The 16,188-nt window shown below is 43.5% G+C and overlaps 1 protein-coding gene across 9 annotated transcripts in view; it reads right to left on the bottom strand.

Annotated features, from left to right (window-relative positions):
- farp2 (FERM, RhoGEF and pleckstrin domain protein 2) overlaps positions 1–16,188 on the bottom strand; it is a 222,184-nt gene that overhangs the window by 137,829 nt on the left and 68,167 nt on the right. The gene's annotated exons all lie outside the window — the stretch shown is intronic.

Raw genomic sequence — 16,188 nt, forward strand, 5'->3', positions numbered from 1 at the left:
ATAAATCCCCAGAGCCTGATAATCTACATCCCAGAGTATTTAAGGGAGTGGTTCTAGAAATAGTGGATGCATTAGCGTTTATCTTCCAAATTCTGCAGACTCTGGAACAGTCCCTGCAGATTGAAAGGTAGCTAACGTCACTCCAATATTTAAAAAGGGAAGTGGAGGGAAATCAGGGAATTATACATTAGTAAGCCTAATATCAGTAGTGGCGAAAATTCTTGAATCCATTATCAAAGGACTTCATAGCAGAGCATTTAGAAAGCTGTGGCAGGACCAGATAGAGTCAGCATGGATTTATGAAGGGGAAATCATGCTTGACAAATCTGTTGGAATTCTTTGAAGGTGCAACTAGGAGAGTTGACAAAGGGGAGCAATCAATGTGCTAAATTTGGACTTTCAGAAAGCTTTCGACAAAGTCCCACATGAGAGATTATCGTGCAAGCTAAAGTGCATGGGATTGGGGGAAGTGTATTGAGATGGATAGGAGAATGGTTGGAAGAGAGGAAGCAAAGAGTAGGAATTCATGGGTCCTTCTCAAATTGGCAGGCAGTAGCTAGTGGGGTGCCACAGGGATCGATGCTGGGATCCCAGCTTTTCACAATATATAGTAATAATTTGGATGAGGGAACAAAATGCAACATCTCAAAGTTTGCAGATGATACCAAGTTGGGTGAAAGGGTAAACAGTGATGAGGATACAGAGATCCTTCAGCATGACCTGGACAGGTTGGGTGACTGGGCAAATCAACGGCAGATACAGTATAATTTGGATAAATGTGAGATTATTCACTTTAGAAGCAAAAACAAGGAGGTAGGCTACTACTTGAATGGCTGTAAATTGGGAGCGGGGTGTGCAGCAGTCGCCGAAGGTAAGCATGCAGGTGCGGCAGACGGTAAAGGCAGCAAATGGTGTGTTAGCCTTCATTGCGTGAGGTTGAGTGTAGGAGCAGGGATAGATTGTTGCAATTATACAGAGCTTTGGTGAGGCTACAGCTAGAATGTTTTGTGCAGTTTGTCTCCTTTTCTGAGGAAGGATGTTCTTGCTCTTGAGAGAGTGCAGCTAAGGTTTACCAGGTTGATTCCAGGAATGGCAGGACTGATGAATGAGGACAGATTGACTAGGTTAAGACTGTTCTCGCTGGAGTTCAGGGGGGATCTCAGTCTTACAAAATTCTGACAGGAGTAGACAGGATAGATGCAGGGAGGATGTTCCCGATGGTGGGGGGTGTCCAGGACAAGAGGTCACAATCTGAGGATTCAGAGTAGGCCATTTAGGATGGAGGTGAGAAGAAATTTCTTCACCCAAAGAATGGTAAGCCTGTGAAATTCATTACCACAGGAAGTAGTTGATGCCAAAACATCGAATGTATTCAAGAGGCGGCTAGATAGAGCAGTTGCGGCAAACATGATCAAAGGTTATGGGGAGAAAGCAGGATTAGGCTATCGAGTTAGACAATCAGCCATAATTGTAATGAATGGCAGAGCAGGGTCGAAGGGCCAAATGGCCACCTCCTGCTCCTAACTTTCATGTCTATGTTTCTAGCACAACCAGAATTAAACTACAATCCATAACCTCATGGTCCTGCATATTTTTCACTCTACCAGTACCATGAAGCCAGACCCAACTCTGATTCAGTGTCGGAGGACATGCCAGGAGCAGGACCACGAGTACCTTAAAATGAGGGACCAACCTGATTAGGCTGCAACATAGAGCTCCATGCATGCTACCAGTGTTAAACAGCATGTTATAGACAGTGCTAAGCACTCGTCAAACGAACAGATCAGATCAAAGCTATGCAGTCCTGCCACATCCAAACACAAATGGTGGAGGACAATTAAACAACTAACCAGAAGAGGAGTTTACCTGAATAATTCTATTCATAATGAAGGCAGACGCAGCAAGCGAACGCAAAAGACAAAGCTGAAGTAATTGAATCCAGACTCAACTACAGTGTTGGCCCCACTCCTTCTCCCAGGTCCCCACCATCACAAGAAACAGTCTTCAGGTAATTCTAAGCTGTTCCTTGATATCACATGGACTGATATGTACACTAGTTACAACAAAGATTTCAGGCCTTGACAACACCCCTCCAATAGTGGTGAAAACCTACTCCAGAATTTACTACCCTTCCAGCCAAGCTGTTCTAATACAGCTGTGACACAGGTATCAATCCAACATAGTACGAAATACTCCAGCCAGGTCCAGTGCACAAAAAAAAAAGGGCAAATCCAATCCGGCCAATTACTGCCCGATTATCCTATTCAATCATCAGTAAAGCAATGGACAGTGTTATCAACATTACTTCAAGCATCATTTCTTGAATACTAATGCCCAGTACTGCTAGGCTCCAAACCTCAATAGAATCTTGATCCAAACATGGGCAAAAGAGCTGAACATCCAAGAGTTGAGGTGAAGCGAATGTGACTGCCCGTCATGTCAAGGCAGCATTTAACTGAGTATGACACAGAGGCCTAACAAAATTGAAGTAAATGAAACCTGGCGCAAACGATGATGGTGGTAGTGTTAGAGATCAAACAGCTCAGCCCCAGGACATCACTGCAGCAGTTCCCCAGAGCAATGTCCAAGACAAAACTATTTTCCATTGCTACATCCATGACACTTCCTTCATCATATGGTTATAAGTATGCAGTTGCACTGATGATTGCACAGAATACAGTTCAATTTGCAACTTCAGACAATGAAGCAATGATGTATGTATTCACATGCAACAAGACCTAGACAACATTTAGGCTTGCACTAATAAGTGGCAAGTAGCAGTGCCTCATGAGGGGTAAGCACTGATCATCCACAACAAGAGAAAGTTCAGCCACCACCTCTTGATATTCAACTGCATATCAACCAACCATCCCCTGCATCAACACTGACACTGGAACAGCTATACTGTGGCAACAGAACAGGTAAATATTTTGTGATGAGGAACTCTCACCCTGACTTCAGGTGAACAGCAAAATATCCCCAATGACCTGGATGATCATAACTTCAACAACACAAGATGCTCAACACCATCCAAGACAAAGTAGCCCGTTTGATCAGCATCCAATTCACCATCTGCAGTATCTGCGGTGTGTATCGACAAGATGCAATGTTACAACTTTCTTCTTAACAGCAATTCCTAAACTCAAGTCCTCTACCACCCAGAAGGATAAAGGCAAGAGGTGCACAGGAACACCATCATTTCCAAATTCTCATACACTATCCCAACTTAGAAATATATCACTCGGTCTTGATCATTGTTGGGTTAGGAACCTGGAGTTCCTTAACTATCAACTCTGTGACTACACCTTCTCCTCAGAGTGCAGTAATTCAAAGCAGCAGCTCACCACCACTTCCTCAAGGCCAACTGGGCAAGGAATATCAGCCTTGCAACCAAAGTCCACATTGAACCACAGAATCCTTACAGTACAGGAGGAGGTCATTCAGCCCATGAAGTCTGCACTGACTCTGGAACATCTTACCCAAGCCCATCTGCTGCCCTATTCCCATAACCCTGCACATTATCATGGCTAATCCACCTAACATACACATCTTTGGATTGAAAGAAGAAACCAAAGCACTGGAAGAAACCTAGATACTGGGGAACACGTAAACTCTACAATCACCCAAGGCTGGAACCAAACCCAGGTCCCAGGAACAAATAAAAACAACCCTCAATGTCGTAGCTTCTTCCCCTTGCACACACTCCCCAGTGATTTCAATGACAAGACAGAGATGCTGAATTACTATCACTAATGGTCTTATTGTTGATGTTTGTTACAAAATGGAGCTGGGCTTGTCAGAAACAGTAAATTATTCAATTGCTCAGCAGGTTACCTGAAGGGAGTATTTTGTTCGAGGGACTTCAACGAAATCTTAAAGCTCATTTAAGTAAATGTTGAAAAATCTGCTGCTGATTAACAAAAACAGGAGCCACATTCACACACCATCAATAAAGGCAGTGCAGAAATTGTGTTCCTTCATACCCTGTTTCTTTGGGACATACACACTAAGAAGTCTCACAACACCAGGTTTATTTGGTAGCAAACGCCACTAACTTTCAGAGCACTCGCAGTTCCTTTGTCAGGTGAGTGGGATTTCAGTTCACAAACAGGGCATATAAAGACACAAACTCAATTTACAAATTAATGGTTGGAATGTGAGTCTTTACGGGTAATCAAATCTTAACGGTACAGACAATGTGAACAGAGAGAGGGTTAAGCTCAGGTTAAAGAGGTGTGTATTGGCTCCAGACAAGACAGTTAGTGAGATCTGCAAAACCTCACTAACTGTCCTGGCTTTGATTTGTGTCTGGAATATAAAACAAATGAAAGAACTCTGCCCACTCTGGTATTCACAACTGATGTCTTTTCTCCAAAGCTTTTTCTCTTGGTTTCTTAGGATTTCATTTAGTGTCGGAAAGGAGGCAATTACTGGTCAAACTTACTCGTAAATCTTAGGTAAACATCAAATAGGTTGCAAAACTCACCACATCCCATTCTGAAGAGTTTGCATTGGTGTAATAATTATAGAATCAAGAGTCACAGAAACCCTACAGTACAGAAGGAGGCAATTCAGCCCATCAAGTCTGCACTAACAACAATTCCACCCCAAGTGCTATCCCCACACATTTACACCACTAATCTCTCTAACCTACACAACCCAGGACAATAAGGCGTAATTTGGCACAGCCAATCAACCTAACCTGCGCATCTTTGGACTGTGGAAGGAAACCGAAGCACCCGGAAGAAACCCACGCAGACGTGGGAGGACATGCAAACTCCATACAGGCAGTGACCCAAACCAGGAATTGAACCCAGGTCCCTCGAGGCAGCAGTGCTAACCACTGTGCCACCGTGCCAGGTGATAGTTACAAAGCTTACCACTAAAACATAAAAAATACTACAGAACGGTAGTCAGAACACTTTTTCAATGATTGAATGCCAGTTAGTCAATAATATCAATACTAAAAAATTTAATGAGCAATTACACAGTAAAACTGTCTCTACTCTTCCCAACCACTCACCTCAACACAAACTCTCAGAAAAGCATCCAGCGCCTACAGTCAATTCATAAACCACTTGAAGTCTCTGAGTCACATTGCCAATCTGTGGTTCATTGGAATTGTTTTACATGGTAGACACACACTCACTTTAACTGGATTGAGCAGACCCCAGACTCAATAGCAAATCACAAGCACACTGATGTCTGAAATTGATCTGAATCCATAGGGGAAAGGGCAGTACTCTGACAATATGGCAGACAATCCCCTCAATTTTTCAGGTATATAACCCATAATGGTAATTTTATACAAATCAAAATACAGGTAACTGCTACATAGATTGGGGTTAATTTGGCTTGACAGCTGGTTAGTGATGCAGAATGATTCCAACAGCATGGATTCAAGTCCCATATCGGCTGAGGTGATTCATGAAGGCCCTACCTACTCAACCTTGCCCCTCTCCTGAGGGGTGTTGATCCTCAGGTTAAATCATCGCCAGTCAGCCTATGGTCATCTGGGATTATAGCAGCTTCACCTTTATAGATATAGAGTGCATGAACACTATCTATTAAGGTGTTGTTAACATAAGAACATAAGAAATAGGAGCAGGAGTAGGCCATCTAGCCCTCCGAGCCTGCCCCGCCATTCAATAAGATCATGGCTGATCTGTCGCTGCTCAGTTCCACTTTCCCGCCCTCTCGCCATAACCCTTAATCCCCTCTCTTATCAAAAACCCATCAACCCGCGTCTTAAAAATATTTAGCGAGGCAGCCTCCACCACTTCAACGGGCAGAGAATTCCAGAGATTCACCACCCTTTGAGTGAAGAAGTTCCTCCTCAACTCCGTTCTAAACCGCCCCCCCCCCTTTATCTTGAGGCTGTGCCCCCTAGTCCTACTGTCTTTTTTGAGCGGGAAGAGTCTCTCCACCTCTATCCTATCCATCCCATTCATCATCTTATACGTCTCAATGAGATCTCCCCTCATTCTTCTAAACTCTAACGAGTACAAGCCTAGTTTATTCAGCCTCTCCTCATAGCTCAACCCCCTCAACTCCGGTATCAGCCTAGTAAACCTCCTCTGCACTCCCTCCAAGGCCAAAGTATCTTTGCGCAGGTGCGGCGCCCAAAACTGCACACAGTACTCCAGCTGCGGCCTCACCAATGCCCTATACAGCTGCAGCAAGACCTCCCTACTTTTATATTCAATCCCCCTCGCTATGAAGGCCAGCATCCCATTCGCCTTCCTGACCACCTGCTGCACCTGCAAGCTGGGTTTTTGTGACTCATGCACAAGGACCCCGAGGTCCCTCTGCACCGTCGCCTGCTGCAGTTTTTCGCCCCGTAAGTAATAGTCCTTCCTACCATTCTTCCTACCAAAGTGGACCACCTCACACTTGCCAACATTAAATTCCATTTGCCATTTCCTGGCCCATTCGCCCAGCCTATCTAGATCCTTCTGCAGACTCTCCACACCCTCCGCACAATTTGCCGTTCCCCCAATCTTGGTGTCATCAGCAAATTTCGACACCCCACACTCGGTTCCCTCCTCCAGATCATCTATATAAATGGTAAAAAGCTGAGGCCCCAGCACCGGCCCCTGGGGCACTCCACTAGTCACCATCCGCCAATCCAAATAGCACCCGTTGACCCTCACTCTCTGCCTCCTATTTGACAACCAATCCTCTATCCACGCTAACACCCTACCCCCAACTCCATGTCCCTCGACCTTCTGCAATAACCTCTTGTGAGGTACTTTGTCAAACGCCTTCTGAAAATCTAGAAAGACCACATCCACCGGCTCTCCTCTATCTACCGCCCTAGACACATCCTCATAGAACTCCAGTAAATTTGTCAGACACGACTTCCCTTTAATGAAACCGTGCTGCGTCTGCTCTATCAAGCAATTCCCTTCAAGATGCCTCGCAATTTCCTCCTTAATGACAGATTCTAACATTTTACCTACCACAGATGTTAAACTAACCGGCCTATAATTCCCCGCCTTTTGCCTGGCACCCTTCTCAAACAACGGCGTAACATTAGCCGTTTTCCAATCATCCGGCACTTCCCCGGAATCCAGCGACGTCTGGAAAATAACCACCAAGGCATCCACTATCACCTCCGCCATTTCTTTCAGAACCCTCAGATGCATTTCATCCGGTCCTGGTGACTTGTCCACAATCAGCCCCTCCAGTCTGTCGAGCACCGCCTCTCTAGTAACAGTAATGTCATTAAGACCCTCCAGTCCTACCACCTTTCCATCACTAACACCCAGCAAATTATTCACGTCCTCCTCCGTGAAGACAGAAACAAAGGGCAGCAGTACTTATCCTGAGAAAAGCAGAGATACGCATCATTGGAATAAGGAAGGCCTTGAGCTGTACCTTAGGTTGCAGCTTGGTCACAAGAGTGGAAGCTTGAGAATCATAGAAATCATAGAATCCCTACAGTGCAGAAAGAGGCCCTTCGGCCCATCGAGTCTGCACCGACCACAATCCTACCCAGGCTCTACCCTGATATCCCTAAATATTTTACCTGCTAATCCCTCTAATCTTTGCATCTCAGGACACTAAGGGCAATTTTTTAGCATGACCAATCAACATATCTTTGGACTATGCGAGGAAACTGGAGCACCCGGAGGAAACCCACACAGACACAAGGGGAATGTATAAACTCCACACAGTGACCCAAGCCGAGAGTCAAACCCAGGTCCCTGGAGCTGTGGAGCAGCAATGTTAACCACTGTGCTACGGTGCCATCCAAGTAGGTGAAAGAATGAGTCTCAGACAGTGAGGTATAAAGTTGAAGGGTGGTGGGAAAAAGGACACTGAGCCTGGACAGGACAAAGATGGAGAATGAATTATAATGGAACGTCCTTTCCCTCAGAAGTAGCTAGGTTGCACAATTCTATATTATTTAAACAACATATGGAATTTGCTGTTGAATCAGGTGATTACTCCATCAGCATTTTTTAATAGAACTCCAACAGCAGAGATTTCACAATTTATTACAAAAGTAGGCCATTTTGAGCCACAACCTAATGTGTAGCATTCCAAACATTTCTGACAAAAAAGTAATTAAACCCTTATTGACATGAGCACATTTAATTAGTTCAGACTTCATGATCCTAAAGGTACAGAACTTCACCTTAGCATGATGCCTGGTTATAAAGCTCCACCCCATGAGAGCAGAGTACTATCCCAGCAACAAGAGAGAACCATTATTACTCTCAGAATAAGAATGTCATTTATATTTATCTCTAAATCTATCACTTTGGACTTTACAGGAGGATTGCTATAATCCAAATATCGATAGCATATTCCTTCAGAAAACTTCAGCTGAAAAATGCTTCTGATGGGGTAGGGGATCAATTAACACTTGAACTGCAGTGATGTGAAATGACTGCCTGTTTTTTTTTAAATCATTCGTGGGACACGTGCATTACTGGCAACATTTATTGTCCATCCCTATTTCCCAAGGGTAGTTGAGAGTCAACCACATTGCTGTGGCTCTGGCGTCACACGTAGGCCAAATTGGGTAAGGAAGGCAGATTTCCTTTCCTAAAGGACATTAGGGAACCAGGTGGGTTTTTCTAACAATCAACAGTGGTTTCATGGTCATTAGTAGATTCTTAATTCCAGGTATTTATTTTTATTGAATTCAAATTCCTCCAACTGCCATGGCAGGATTTGTACCCAAATCCCTAGAGGGCAGCATGGTGGCACAGTGGTTAGCATTCTGCCTCACAGCACCAGAGATCCAGGTTCGATTCTCAACTTGAGTCGCTGTCTGTGCAGAGCCTGCAAGTTCTCCTCGCATCTGTGTGAGTTTCCTCCCGGAACTTCGGTTTCCCCCAACAGTCCGAAAAACATGCTGGTTAGGTGCATTAGCTAAATTCTCCCTCAGTGTACCTGAACTGGGGGCTTAGAGTGGTGACGAGGGGAGTTTCACAGTAACTTCATTATAGTATGCCTTCTTGTGACACTAATAAATAACCTTAAAAAGAACATTAGCTCAGTTTCTGGATTAATAGTCTAGTGATAATACTGCTAGGCTATCATTCCCCCCCCGCTTCCTGGAATAAACTATGATAATGAACACCAGTGTCAGCATTTAAATCATTTTCCACCGAGGATGTACTAATATCAGTTACCACTCATTCAGTATTAACCCCATCTAGTTTTTGCTCATAAAGTAACATTGCATTAGGGATGAAAAATAAACAACAATTTTAAATCCTTCTGTTTGTGACTATAGTTGCTCTGTTTAAAATCATTCTTTGGCCAATAATCTCAGAAATAGCACAGCGTATATCTGGTATTTATAATTGTGATAAACAAACTACTCTGCTCGCTCTAAACAAATGGCTTAGGAGAGGAAGTGTGCATTTGGAACACAAACACACACAATATCAAAGAGCATTTTGTTTGCAACGGTAAAGGTGGGTCATACAATCATTATGTAGAGATGCTGGCGTTGGACTGGGGTAAACAGTGAAGTCTCACAACACCAGGTTAAAGTCCAGCAGGTTTATTTGGTAGTAAACACCACAAGCTTTTCGGAGCGCTGCTCCTTCGTCAGGTGAGTGGGGAGTCCTGATCACAAACAGGACATATAAAGGCACACACAGTTTACAGAATCATACAGGGCAGAAGGAGGCCATTCAGGCCATCGAGTTTGCACCAAACAATCTCACCTAGGCCCTATCCACATCATACCATGCATTTACCCTACCTAGTCCCCCTGACACCAAGATGCAATTTAGCTTGGCCAAGCCACCTAACCCACACATCTTTGGACTGTGGGGGGAAACCGGAGCACCCGGAGGAAATCCACGCAGACACGGAGAGAATGTGCAAACTCCACACAGACAGTGACCCAAGCCAAGCATTTAACCCAGGTCCCCGGCGCTATGAGGCAGCAGTGCTAACCACTATGCCACCCCAAAGTGGTACTATGATTGGACAGGAATGATAAACATAAGGCAACATTTAATCAGCTTTCAACATAAATTGTGGATAAGCTGTCCAGAGAAACAGCCATGCAATGAAACACATTTAGTATCAGCTGAATCAAATAACATTTAGTCAACTGGCAATTAGAAGGTCAACATAAGGGCACATGAAACTTGCAACACTCACTACATGCAGCATTGTGGCACAGTGATTAGCACTGCTGTCTCAGGGACCCACATTCGATTCCCAGCTTGGATCACTGTCTGTGTGGAGTTTGCACATTCTCCCCATGTCTGTGTGGGTTTCCTCCCGATGGTCCAGTTTCCTCCCAGTCTGAAAGGTGTGCTGGTTAAGTGCATTGGCCATACTCTGTGTACCCAAAAAGATGCCAGAGTGTGGCAACTAAGGGATTTTCACAGTAACTTTGTTGGAGTGTTAACGTAAGCCTACTTGTGACACTAATCAATAAACTTTAAGCTTTACATGTCCCGTTCTCCTCAGGTGACATCCACTGCCCACTGGAATGGCAACAGCCCTGCATCAAGGTTCAGTGGGGTTGCTCATATCACAAACACATCACCTCCAGCTTTGTAGGATTGTGGGCAATCACTGAAGTCATATACCTTCATTTCAAATTGAGGTGGGGGGGGGGGGGTGGATTGTTTTACATTTACAGGAAGTTTTAAGGAACTGATCCCAAGAACAAAATCATGCACATTCCAGATATTTACATTTCTTTAGGGATTTGGCTGAACTAGAAAGCATAAAAAAACTCAAAAGAGAGTGACTGCTCTGCCACACATCAACTTCACATTGGGAGGGGCACAGAAAATAGTTCTCTCAGGTAGGGAAACTCCCATGATTAACTGCAGCAACAATTAAAAGAATCACACATGAAGTTGTAACTTAAACACCGACCAGCACACTGGCACTCATTCCAGGTATCTTCAGTTAACGTAGACCAAACAAGATTGCTGCGTCCACTAATTTCCAATCTAAAGTTTAGAGATACACCTCCATCGTTGGGTTGCCTTTATCCTCTTACCCATCTCCCTCATGTTAAATAGTATGGTCACAAGCACGGGTCATGCTGATAGATGCATGAAAAGGTGAGCAGTGATGAGCATGATAGTCTTTGTCATCTTAAAAGTTGGAAATTGGTCGAAACCTATATCGAGAGGGAAGTTTCATTTATTTGCTTTATCCCTTCTGGTGGTTGCGTTTCTAAATGTCATACTAAATAGAATAAATGGGAAATTTAGATTCCTTCTCTTTCAGGTACCAACTGACCTGGCATCATTTGCAATTCTCCAGCATTGGCTGATTGCCTACTTTCTTTTGTTGAATTTGATGTCCTTTCTACCTAATGAGAATGTATTGATTGGAGAGAAGATGAGAGGAAATCCTGTAATCACGTGCATAAGTATGAAAGAAGTGACAAGTTAAATTCCACAGAACAGAAAAAGATTAGTCATCCTATCCAATCGATGGCAGCTCCTATAAAAAAAGGATTTGGTTACGTTGCTCTGCTTTTTCCCCATTCGGCATGTCACCCTTATGTTGCCTTCCTGAACTATCTATACACTTTCGTCCTGTTTCCCTGCTTTTTCGCCATATCTTCAACATTTTTTTTCTTTCTCAATATTCACTCCCCTCTTTTTATAAGTTATTGAACTTTCACCAGTTTGTGGTAGGGCAATCCATGTTCTAACAACACATTTCATGCAAAAATAAATCTCTTAACCTCTTCCTGTTTATATGATTACAAAATTTCCTGAGTTACTGGCACACTAACCAGCGGGAACATTAACGTATCAAAACACTGCTTGGTTTTACTGAAAAAAAAAGCCAGTTTCTCCTCTTTATTAAAGTCTTTCATCCATCATGTTATAGTGAATTCTAAATTTACTCCAAGCCTTGACTTCTTTCCTAAAGCAAGGACATCACCCAATCTTCCTCTCCATAAAATTGGACAAAATATTTCAACTGCCCAAATGGTGATTCATTCAAGTTGAGCATTACTTTTTTTTCAATGCTATACCTCTGTACCCCTGTCTATAAAGTCTAGAACCAATACTTTGTTTTGTCTTAAATTTGTTAACATGCCCTCGTTTTAAGATTTATATATCTGAACCTCCAAGTCCCTTTGCTTCTCTACTTGTTTTAACATTTTATCATTTAGTATGTACTACCTTTTCTTCCTCCCAAGTCATATCCCCTTACATTTCAGTTAATATTTTACTGCCCAATCTACTTATGTTCGTCAAACACATCCCCTTCACAATGAACCACTCACACTGCTCCTATACAATATACATATTTTGGCATTGTGCCCCTGTTTAGAAGTTAAGGTGGTTTCCATGCATGTTGGGATTTGTGGTATGACACTAATTATAACCTTTCAGTTCAAAAGTCAAACAGCCACCCTTTTCTGCCTTTTAATCAACTCTATATCCATGCTGCTACATTCCCTTTGACATTGGGCATCTTAATTTAAATCAGCAAATCTCGTGCGTTGCAACTCAAACAACTTTAGAAAATCTATGCAAACATTTAATCCATATCCTTCATAAATGCACACCACTCTCCCTCATAGAATGATTACAATTTATCAGGAATTTGTCCCTTACAAATTTGGCTAGACTTCAGCTGACCCACATCTGTTTGCCCATTGTGTATTCCAGAAGCTTACCCCTTGTTGGTACTAAGTAGATTGATCAAAATACTGCTTGGCACATGAAAAGAACTGATGAGACCAGCTTGGGTACTGGCACGACAACTTTCACATACCATCAAACCTCCGGGAAAGGCAAAAAAGGTGGGAGGAAATTTGTGATCAATTTTGAAAACAAACTTGGAAAGGTTACTCTAATGCCCAAACAGGATTAGATTTTAATTTGATTTATTATTGTCACATGTATTAACAGTGAAAAGTATTGTTTCTTGCACACTATACAGACAAAACATATCGTTCATAGAGAAGGAAACGAGTGTGTGCAGAATGCAGTGTTACAGCCATAGCTAGAGTGTAGAGAAAGATCTACTTAGTGCAAGGTAAGTCCATTCAAAAGTCTGACAGCAGCAGGGAAGAAGCTGTTCTTGGTGTAGGTTGGTACGTGACCTCAAACTTTTGTATTTTTTTCCTGAAGGAAGGCAAAAGAGGGAATGTCCGAAGTGCATGGGGTTCTTAATCATACTGGCTGCTTTTCTGAGCCAGTGGGCAGCATAGACAGAATCAATGGATGGGAGGCTCGTTTGCATAATGGATTGGACTACATTCACGATCTTTTGTAGTTTCTTGCGGTCTTGGACAGAGCAGGAGCAGTACCAAGCTGTGATACAACCAGAAAGAATGCTTTCCATAATGCATCAGTAAAAGTTGGTGAGAGTCATGAGAGTCATAGCGATATGCCAAGTTTCCTTAGTCTTCTGAGAAAGTAGCAGCATTTGTTAACTATAGTGTTGGCATGGGGGACCAGGACAGGTTGATGGTGAACTGGACACCTAAAACTTGAAGTTCTTGACCCTTTCTACTTTGTTCCCATTGATGTAGACAGAGGTATGTTCTCCTTTACACTCCCTGAAGTCAATGACAATCTCCTTCGTTTTGTTAACATTGAGGGAGAGATTATTGTTGCCGCACCAGTTCACCAGATTCCCTCATTCCTGTACTCTGTCCCATCATTATTCGAGATCCAACCCATTACAGTGGTGTCGTCAGCAAACTTGAAAATCAAATTGAAGGGGAATTTGGCCACGTAATCATAGGTGTATAAGGAGTATAGTAGGGGGCTAACAATGTAGCCTTGTTGGGCACTGGTGCTGAGGACAATCATGGAGCTATTCTTGCCCATCCTTACTGATTGTGATCTGAGTTAGGAGGTTCAGGATCCAGTTGCAGAGGGAGGTGCTGAGGCCCAGACCAGAGTTTGGAGATGAGTTTCGTGGGAATAATAGTGCTGAAGCTCTGGTGCTGTAGTCAATAAGTAGGAATCTAACATAGGTGTATCTTTGTTATCTAGGTGTTCCAGGGTTGAATGCAGGGCCAGCGAAATGGTGTCTGCTGTGGACCTGTTGCAGCGGTCGGCAAACTGTCGTGGATCCAAGTAGTCCGGGAGGCTGGAATTGACTCATGCCATGACTAGCCTTTCGAAGCATTTCTTAATGATGGATGTCAGCCATTGACCGATAATCATTAAGGCCCATTGCTTGGTTGTTCTTCGGTACCAGGATGATGGTCGTCTTCCTGAAGCAGATAGGGACCTCAGATTGTTGTAAAGAGAGACTGAAGATGTCTGTGAATACCCCCGCCAGCTGATCAGCGCAGGATCTGAGTACGTGTCCGAGTACCCCATCCAGGCCAGTTGCTTTCCGTGGGTTGACCTTCAAGAAAGCTGCTCTGACATCGGCAATGGTGACCCCCAGATACAGGTTCATCCAGGGCTTCCAGGGCGGAGGGCATGCTCTCACTAACCTCTTGCTCAAAATGGGCGTAGAATGCATTGTGGTCATCAGGGAGGGTGCATTGGAGCTGGCAATTTCACATGCCTTCATCTTGTAACCTGTTATGTCTTGCAGACCTTGCCATAGTCGGCAGGAGTCGGTGTGGCTAACCTGGGACTGTAACTTGGTCCAGTCGTGTTTTTTGACATCTTTGATATATCTCCTTAGATTGTATCTGGATTTTTTGTATAGGTCAGTGTCACCTGACTTGAACGCCTCAGACCTGGACTTCAGCAAGCAGTGGATATCCCTGTTCATCCAAGGTGTCCTGTGGGGAACACACAGGTTTGCTTCTTTGGCACCCAGTCTTCTACACACTTACTAACAAAGTCAATAACTGTAGTGGTGTACTCGTTCAGGCTGGTCGCAGTTTTGAAATACTGACCAGTCCACTGACTCCAAGCAAGCCTGTAGGAGATTATCTGATTCCTCAGACCAAAACTGCACGACTCTTTGATGGATTCTCCTGCTTCAGTTTTTCCTTGTGAGCTGGGAGCAGGAGCACAGCTTTGTGGTCTGATGTGCCAAAGTGTGGGCAGGCGATAGAGTAGTAGGCATGTTTGATATTTGTATAGCAGTGGTCTCGGATGTTTGAGCCTCTGTTGGAGCAGGTGATGTGTTGGTGGTAACTTGGTAGGACACTCTTGAGCTTGGCCTAATTGAAGTTCCCAGCCACGATGAACAAGGCCTCGGGATGTTTCGTCTCAAGGCTATTCTACTCTAGCTGGCGTATATTTCATCCAGCACAATCTACATGTCTGCATGGGATGGGATGTAAACTGCCAGAATACTGGAGGTGAACTCCTACAGAAAGGGTGGCATTTTAGCATCAGGTATTCTAGGTCTGGGGAGCAAAATGTTGCCAGAGTTGCTACACATAGGCACCACGAGGTGTTGATTAAAAAGCAGGCATCACTTCCCCTAGCCTTGCCTGAGGCCGCTGTATGTAAACCACAAGTGACCGAGTCACACATGAATTCCACCCCTAAACCTGTATTCTCTCCATTAAGATGCTGTTACTTCAACCAAACTTTCGTTTATCCAACCACTATACCCGTATGGAACTTAGCATCAAATTTTGCTTGTTCACATTCCTGTGAAGCACCTTAGGTGATTTTACTATGCTAAAGACATTGTAAAAGGGCAGTAAGTGTCGTGGGCCTCATGTTAAATTTGACTTCAGCATGTTTACTTCATTTCCTAAAGATAGATCCAGCATTGCTCAAGAACTGGACAGAAAATAGATACATTTGATCAGAAATCATATTAATAAGAATATTAATTGGAAATATTTAGATAATCAAATATCATGACAGGTCAACTGGTTAACTCATCCTTATTTCCATCTATAGCTACTCTATATGAAAATAATTCCAAGACTCTTTCCAGTGATTTTTCAATGTCATCAGAAGGGAGAGAGGGGGTTGAACAAGGTGAAGAGAGGTGAAATTGAGAAAGACAAGGAGGGAAATATTTGGTATACACATACGACAAGCAATGCTCTGGATCCACCCCCACAAAAAAAACTCCAGGCCAATAGACAGGCAAAATGCTCAACATGCACGATTAATCGCTGGGTTCTTATAAAGAGCATGTGCATCTGAGAGATGGAATCCCACACAAGGGCCTACGCAATCAGATGATGTTATATTAGACAGTCTTATATACTCAGTGAAACAACTCTTGCTCACAGCAACGTACTTAATTAGTCAAATGTTTGTTCCATTCTTTGCA

This window comes from Carcharhinus amblyrhynchos, chromosome 3 (genome assembly GCF_965287045.1).
Source record: "Carcharhinus amblyrhynchos chromosome 3, sCarAmb.v2.hapA, whole genome shotgun sequence".
NCBI lineage: Eukaryota > Metazoa > Chordata > Chondrichthyes > Carcharhiniformes > Carcharhinidae > Carcharhinus > Carcharhinus amblyrhynchos.